Genomic DNA, 8233 nt, shown 5'->3' on the forward strand with positions numbered 1-8233 from the left:
TCACATTTTCCTCTCTTGGGCCCTAGGGCACCTGTTCCTGCCTGCAGTGCTTTCCTCATGTCTTTGTGGAGTTGTTTCTGGTGGGATGATTGATCAGAAATGAGGTAGTGTTTCATGGCCAGAGCTAGAAGTCACCACTGACATCGGTCATACTGTTTACTTATGTATATGTTTATTGTGTTTCTCCTCCACCCCTGTCCTTAGGAAGTAAACCCTACCAGATAAGCATTTTGTTCAATACCTCCTGACAGGAGGGGGCTCGAACATGAAAGGTATTCAATAAATCTTCATTGTATTCAACGGGGTGTGGGGGTGGGAGGAATGGGGGGCTATTGACACCAGAGAAGTGGCAAGTAAGATATACTTCACAGTGAGGGAATGGTAGGTACACTATTAAATATGTGTTATTACTCTTCGTCTAACCTCAATAAGGCAGTCAAAATTTGCCTCAAATAAGTCTTCTGTGGAGAGCTGAGGCCAGCCTCACCTTCCCTAATGAGGAGGATGTCGAGGCAAATGGCCTGGTCTATCTCAGTTGGGAATGCCATTGCAAAATCCTGTAGACCAGGAGGTCTGAACAGGAGTCTGCTCTCACAGCTCTAGAGTGGAAGTCCAAGATCAAAGTGCCAGCAGGGTTGAGGTCAGGAGAGGGCTCTCCTGTTGTCTTTTCATATGCCGTCACTGTGACAAAACTCCAGGGAAGGTCAACTCGGAGAAGGGAAGCTTGACTTTGGCTCCTGTGCGAGTTTCATCCGTGCTCTCTGGCACCACTGTTTTCAGTCCTGTAGTGAGCCAGAAGTGCCATGGCAGGAGGGTGTGGTGCAGGAAAGCTGCTCACCTCATGACTAGGAATCAGAGAGAGAGAGAAGGGGCAGAGACCCCACAACACCTTCAAAGTCAAGTCCCAATGACCACCTCTCCCAACTAGACACCACCTCTGAAGGTCTGCCCTACCTCCCATAGCACCACCAGTTAAGAACCAAGCCTTCCTTGTGTGAGCCCTTGAAAGACATTTCAGTTCTGAACCAAAACACATATCCTTGGTGGACAGAGGCAGGTGGGCAGAGAGGGAGGCAGTGGGAAAGAAGGGAGAGAAAGGGGAAAAAAACCAGAGAGGGCACTCTGGTGTCTCCCCTCAGGGCACTCGTCCCATCCTGAGACCTCTGGTGGCCTCATCTAACCTAATTCCGTCCCAGAAGCCCCACTTCCAAATATCATCATATTGCAGGGTAGGTCTTCAAAATGGGGTGGGGTACACCAGCATTTCATTCACAAACTATTGCAATAGATGAAGAGAGAACTCAGTGCACTGCAGGCTCAATTCCAACACAGCAGGGATCAGTGAGGACTTAAGCCAAGGAGCAGGGCGGGGTCAGGATGGAAGGGGACTTGGGTCTCAGCTAATATATGGGAGCCCCCTTCTCCAACTTCCTAACCCAGCGTCTTTACCCTATTTCTGTACTCCAGACTTTTCTTTTTTTCTCCCAGTTATTTACATGTTTAATTATAATGACATTTCTACCTGATGTATACGAGGTTCACTTGGTGGTTTACAATAGTGAACCAACCAACCTATAACCAAGAGGATCTTTTTTCCTGTCATTTATCTGAGCAGACAGATCTATCTTCAGTGGAACTCATTCCTGTAGGTGATTTGTTTTACTCCGCCCCTGCAGAGTGAATCCAGGAGTCTTCCCACAATAAGCCAGCATTTTCCCTCTCTCCAGAAAAAGCAGTCTTCTAATTCTGTGTCACACTCGGACATGATGTTCAAGTATCACAAAATTCCCTTTTCAAAAGCAAGATTTGATTTTTTTTGTTAGATTCAATTCCAAAGTATGTCTTCCAGACTTGTGATTAGATGAAAGGTAAAATTTAAGTGGCTGAAACTATGGATGTTTAAGTTCTACAGCCTGGTTTTCTTTCCTCTGCTCCATCAGTGCTTTTCCTTGTAGATCTCCAAATGAAACCATTTTCATGAGAGAAACATGCAAGGCAGGAAGCAAACATATATACATCAATATTTTGTTCTGCTGGGCCCTTGGGGCTCTTGGGAATGAACTTGCATGTCCCTGAGTAAATTATGAAATTATTTTTTCATGCCTTTGATCACTTGCTGACAGGTCTCTTGATTGACCCAGGCAATGGCCTCCTTTCACGTGAAAAGGCCTCTTCAGAAAGCAACTCTGTGGAACCTAACTTTGATCTACATCCTTTGATTATGGGAAAAAATATAAATGTAATTCACTTGTTACGAACCATGTAATCTTTAAAGCTTTCAGTTGGCAAGTACAGCTAAAGTGTGGTTTGTATCAGTTTACATTTATGCCTTTGGGTCACAGTTCTTTAATCCTAACTACATATTTCTCTAGTAATGATGGTCGATGGTTAGTTTGTGGACCATCTTAAAAAAAAATGGCTTATGTTTCTGTGTGTGTGTGTTTAAACTACTTCTAAGGAAGTAGTTTTTCCCTGTTTAGAATTTAAAGACAATTGGTGGAATCCAGAAATTCAGTGAATGCCAACTGGAAGGGAAATCTGAACTTGAATTCTTAGAATAATTTACACCAGATATCATTTTTTTCCTTTCTGCCTTACAAAAATTAAAATACCTACACATTTACACTGTATACAATCTTTGGGGGCTTTTCAAGCTATCTACAGTTGTCCTGTCATGGGAAGATTATCAATTCTTCATTTAATTAAATCAATAGTTTAATTAATATGAGTTATTAACTCAAGGGCATGAAAGAGTCCATGTAAGAACATCAAACATACAACATCAATCAACCACTGGATTGCTATCCTTCATCATTAATCGCTATAACTAAGATTTAGCCCTACTGTTAAAAATGTTTGAGTGGAAGCACTTCTTCCTTTGTAGGAACTAGATCCTGAGACCATAGCAGGGTGGGAGTATATTTCCATTGTTCTCTGAGGAAGTTAAAATGTAAGACATATAAATGTTCAAACAACTAAAAATTCTCAGAAAACTCTGGTTAAAAGACATAATTTTTTTTTCAGCTTTCATTTTCATATTAGCCTTAGAGTGAAAACTTGATTTTAATATCATAATGTTTATTTCTGTTCAGAAATTTTGGTAGAAGTAAAAACTTTTGGATTCAGAACTTGAATATATATTAAGGTAGGTAATATGCTTGAATTCTAGTATAAATATTTCAATTATGTTTCTCATCAACTCACAGTTTATATAAAGTTTTGTTTTTTTTTCTTCATCTAAGTAGATGACAGATAAAGTTCTGGTGCAAATTCTCTGTCTTTCATGATACTGAATCAGAAATTATATCTTTATACTCTCATTTGCAGAATTAATCTGTCTTCCTAACTGTTCTTTGTACTACTGTCTTTGCTCTGCAAAGATATAAAAATCTAGAAATTAAGGTTATAACTTTGCCATGATACCCAATATCTAGAACTTCTTTCTTTGAAATATCACTAAAATAATATTAATTTTTACAATTTATAGTAGCAAGCACATATGCCATAATTATTGCTCACAATAAAGATAAGGGTGGTTAGAGAATTCTTGAAGTCTTTCTTTTCTTCCTTATCTTGAATCCTTAAAAATTATGAGGCTTTTAAAAGAAAACTCTCTCTCTCCATGTATAACGTACATTCCTCATCTCTAAAAGGGAGCCATGTAAGTTTCTAATACAAGTTTTTAAAAGAGAAAGGATAATTGTTGTCACTAATAGCTATATTTGAGTGTTCCAGATTCCAGACTCTAGAGAAGTTTAAGTTATTAAACATCAACATCACACAGAAGCCACTGCATCATGTTACTGGTGTTCTATAGGGTGAAAGGAGGGTGTTGATATGCAAGAGGGAGATGGCTAAGCCTTTTGTTTCTGGTCCTGAGAGGTAAGGACGAGACCGTGAGCAAGCCAGGGCTTTTACGCCCCTCCACTCTTGGTTCCCACCCTTCTGCTCATGCTTTAGAACAGGGGTCTTCAAATTAGTGTCAAGTGCCTGAGGAGGTCAAGGGCATGGGAGCTGTGATAAAGTATGCAGGCATCCATGGTTTCAGGGTCTCCTTTTCTGGATCCTCAAGCACCATGTCTGTTCTTTTCTAGAAGGGCCCTGCCTGGGAATATGCCTAGGGTGGGGCTGCCACTCAAGCAAACTCCTTCCTAGCCTCCTCTCAGCACTCCGTGGCTGTGAGCTGCTGTGCAGGCCATTCTCCCTCCCAGCCACACTTAGATCTCACTTCATTTTGGAGATGAAGGGAAGAATATTTCCAACCCAGAATACAATGCAGAGACTAACCTTTAAACAATTGCAATAATAGAATACAAATATTTTAAGACAGTAAAGCTAGAAAAAGAATGCATGCATCTTTTCTCAGGGAACCATTAGAAAATGTGTTCCAACAAAAAGAGAGTAATCCAAGGGAGAGAGGATCCCCCACATAGGAAAAATGGACCAGGGATCCTAGAAGTGAGACCAAAGGATCTCTAGGTGGCAGATTAGGGAGCAGCCAATCCACGCTCAAGTGAAAGGGTGTCAGATCAAGCAGGGACGTCTTCAAGAGAAGAGAGACACAAGTCAATGAGCTGCGCTGCATTCAAATGTGTTGAGAAAGATTCCCAATTCCGTTAAATTTCAAAGATGATCAAACATAGAAAACGAAGTCAATGAAATAAATGTGACAGGTAGCGACTGCCATTGTACAGCACAAAGTTTAAAAAGAAAGACACAATGATGTCACAATGTCTGTTCTAGTTATGAAAGTGTTTACTTGCTTCTCCTGAAACACCTCCAACAATTAGGATATAACAGGCGAGGCTGGGGAAAGGAGCGAGCAGTGTGCGTGAGGGAGCACTTGGGCACAAAAAGTAGCTATCTTCAGGAAAATAACTCACAATTAATACCTAACACCAAGGCTTAATGCAAGCAGGAGGACCCAGAAACAGTGGTACTCACTGGCAGCAGAGCAGAAGACTCGCGGACCCAGTGGGAGGTTGTAGCAGGCAGCACAGTGGCCTCTCAATGATGCCCAGGGCCTGCAGGCACCTTTCATTTCCTGGCAGCAGGAATCTGCCAGCCCCCAGAAGGTCCTGTCCTGCAGACGCTCCCAGCCTTCAGGTCCCTGGAATGTGACAATCTATGCAAGAGGGGTCCCATCCTTCTCTTACCCTCAGATCAAGATTTATTTCCCCTGATGTGTGTTAAAACAAAGTCACTCTTTTTCGAGGGCAAAATCAAACTCCAGGACTCGAAGGCCAGCTATATAGCTTAAGAAAGAGAAAGGGAAAAGCTCTCATGTATCTATGGTAGGAAAAATGCTCCTGCCAATGATCAGCCAGCCTCTTGACCCCACAGAACAAAAATTCTTATTCAGTTGTGGTGAGCTGAGGTGGGAAGGGCATGTTTAAATTCAACCATTTAAAAAAATATATTGGTTACTTATTGCACTGTAGCCAGAGAATGTGGGTTTTGTATTTTGTCATGTTTAGAATCTATTGAGATATTAACAGTGTTCTAAAATCAGTTCTTTAAGTCTGCCAAATGTTTATATTAAATATATATATATATATAATATATATATATATATATGAATGTATATGTATGTGTGTGTGTATATATATATATATAATGAATATGTTTTAAACTATCTGTTAATTATATCAGTCGATTGATCTAATAATAAAAACAGTTGGTAATATTTACTCTGGGCCAGGCTCCATCCCAGAATGGTCAGATGCATCACTTCTGGGTGAGGTGCAAGCTCTTCAAGGTTAGTGTTGTGACGCCCACATGAACTTGACTGCTGAACTTGGGGCACTGAGAAGCTAATCACGGGCTGATCCATGGCAAGGCAAGGGGGTGACCTCCCTCGTTCTGCTCCAAGGCCCTCCGTTTATATGGACTTCATTTCATGTCACCTCCAATTATTTTAAAAGAGTTGCAACGGGCCTCATTAACAAATAAAAACAAAGCACTGACTTAGAGGTTAACTCTCAAACGACACTTGATATATTTATCAATGATTTCTTTCCTCCCTGCTACTTCTAGTTACCTTGGGTTACTTACTTGTATCATAGAAGTTGCTAGAAAGTATCTCTGACTTGTGAGCATTTCCATAAACTCCTTTATGTTGGTGCTTCCTTTACGGCTTTTTCTCCATTTCTGCATTTTTATTCTACATGTTCACATGTCAAGGAAATGAAGAGGTAGCTTTTATTACTATGATTTGAAGGAGCTGGTGTGGTTCGACTTTCGAATCCGCATTCTCTTGGTGTCCCAGTGTCCCAGCCTAGTTTCTGGGAGGTGCAATGACTTAAGTGACTCAGTTGGGTCAGCTGAGTCACCAGGAGCCAGCCCCAGGGACAGGGCTGGACGGGAATGTAAGGTGTCTGCTCTCTCCTCTAACCACTGCCTGCACGACACTGCTTCCTGACCGTGGCTCACAGGCAGTTGCGTAACTTTATGTTCCTTTTATCTACTCCTGTTTAAAATGGTAGTGATAATCCTTTATCCCTTCACCTTCCCATCAGGATGTTGCGAGGATTAATTATTACAAACAAAATGAAATTATCAATCTCTCCAGAAATAAGTTTACTAAGTAAATATAAGAAACTTTCTCAGTGGTTTCTTTGTTTTTTATAATTGTGCATGTCAGATAAGGAAGCACACTGTCCAGGAAGGAGAAGTTTTGAAATTCCTTCCAGAGAAGTTTCACCTTCATTTGAAATTGACCTAGAGGCTAAGGAACCCTAGAATTGTTCCAGCAGGTTTTTACTCTGCTAAAATATTTCCAAGGACTAATATGCTAATTTTTAGACTGACCCTTGTAGTTGCATTGTTCTGACTTTCTTTTCTGTTATATTTGCTGTTATAAGGTCCCACTACTTATCTGTGCCAGTCTATGTATTTTCAGACTCCAGGAAAGCAGAGCCGGGTGGAACAATCAACCCAGGAAAGGATGTTGATCAGACGCTTGATGCGAGGTCTTGGGCAGGTGTTCTCAGATTGGTTGGTGGCTTAATGTCATGAAGGTCTTGTGCTCTGTCTTTCCCTCTACTCCAGCATCTGGAGTATGTTTAATATTGCCAATAGGCTTGATGCTTCAAGGTCACCAAGTGGTTGCCATACTTCTAGAAGCACATCTTCAGAGCTTTGCCAAGATGTCACGAGGAAACCCTTCTCACATGTCTGTTTATTTTACCCAGAAATGGAATCCTTTCCCTGAAGACCCGAGCCTTGTGTTGGAGTGAGCAGAGCTGGACTCATGGCCTCAGGCTGCAGGGGAGACTGGAAGAGTGAGTGTTGGTTATGCTCAGCATCTACACCGACTGGTGGGCAGGGGGAGAGGAATGGGGAGTGACCACCCGTGTGTCTGTCACAACTCCCAAGTTCTTTTTCTTTCTTTCCCTTCCACCCCATTCACAGGAACCGTTGCCTGCCCGTGGTCTCCCCTCTCTAGGCAGGGGCCTCTGACAGCCTGTTGTCATGGAAGTTATGGAAGTTGACACTCCCCATCTAGGAGTTAAAAAATGGGTTCTCCTCGTCCCTCTTTCTTGACTCCTACCTGAGCCTAATTTGGGGTTTACCTCTAAATTATAATTGTAAAATTGTTGTCCCATAGGTCAAGAGAAAGAGGATGTATGAGGAGGTCCTCAGGTTCTGTGATTTCCTTTCACATTTGATTAAAAGATTCTTTAATAGCAAATGGTATGATGCTTCAGGTAAATCACAGATTATTTCCACAGGGTCTCCTCGGATGAAATAGACTGAAACGTGAATGTGTCCAAGATTCTGTGGGGGAATGCAGTTAAAGTTCTAATCCACAAGAATGCAAGAAAATATTTGGAAAACAATTCACCATTAGCTTGCCTAATTAATACCAACTTACCTTCATATTTGCCTATGAAGTGATGCTTTTTACTACCCTGTACATTTATTCCACCAGAATACAGCATTGCCCAATTGTAATAAGCAAGAGAGACTGAGAAGTATTTTCTAAATTTTTACCATCCAGGAATGTGCCATTTAGTTGATTTGTGACTTTTTTTTTTTAATTTTTTATTGTGGGTTGTTCAAAACATTACAAATTTCTTGACATATCAATTCCACACTTTGATTCAAGTGGGTTATGAACTCCCACCTTCACCCCATACACAGATTGCAGAATCACATCAGTTACACATCCATTGATTTACATATTGCCATACTAGTGTCTGTTGTGCTCCGCTGCCTTTCCCATCCTCCA

General features: G+C 41.3%; 1 long non-coding RNA gene across 2 annotated transcripts in view; it reads left to right on the plus strand.

The window, feature by feature from the left end:
• Window positions 1-328: 328 nt before the first annotated feature.
• Window positions 329-8233, plus strand: part of LOC125617852 — a 25190-nt gene continuing 17285 nt past the window's right edge. The window contains exon 1 of one of the 2 annotated variants that reach the window (XR_007348947.1): window positions 329-7283. This is a non-coding gene — a long non-coding RNA (uncharacterized LOC125617852). The remainder of the gene's footprint in view (window positions 7284-8233) is intronic. The other variant, XR_007348946.1, reaches the window with a different exon arrangement.

Source organism: Marmota marmota, unplaced genomic scaffold, assembly GCF_001458135.2.
Source record: "Marmota marmota marmota unplaced genomic scaffold, marMar, whole genome shotgun sequence".
NCBI lineage: Eukaryota > Metazoa > Chordata > Mammalia > Rodentia > Sciuridae > Marmota > Marmota marmota.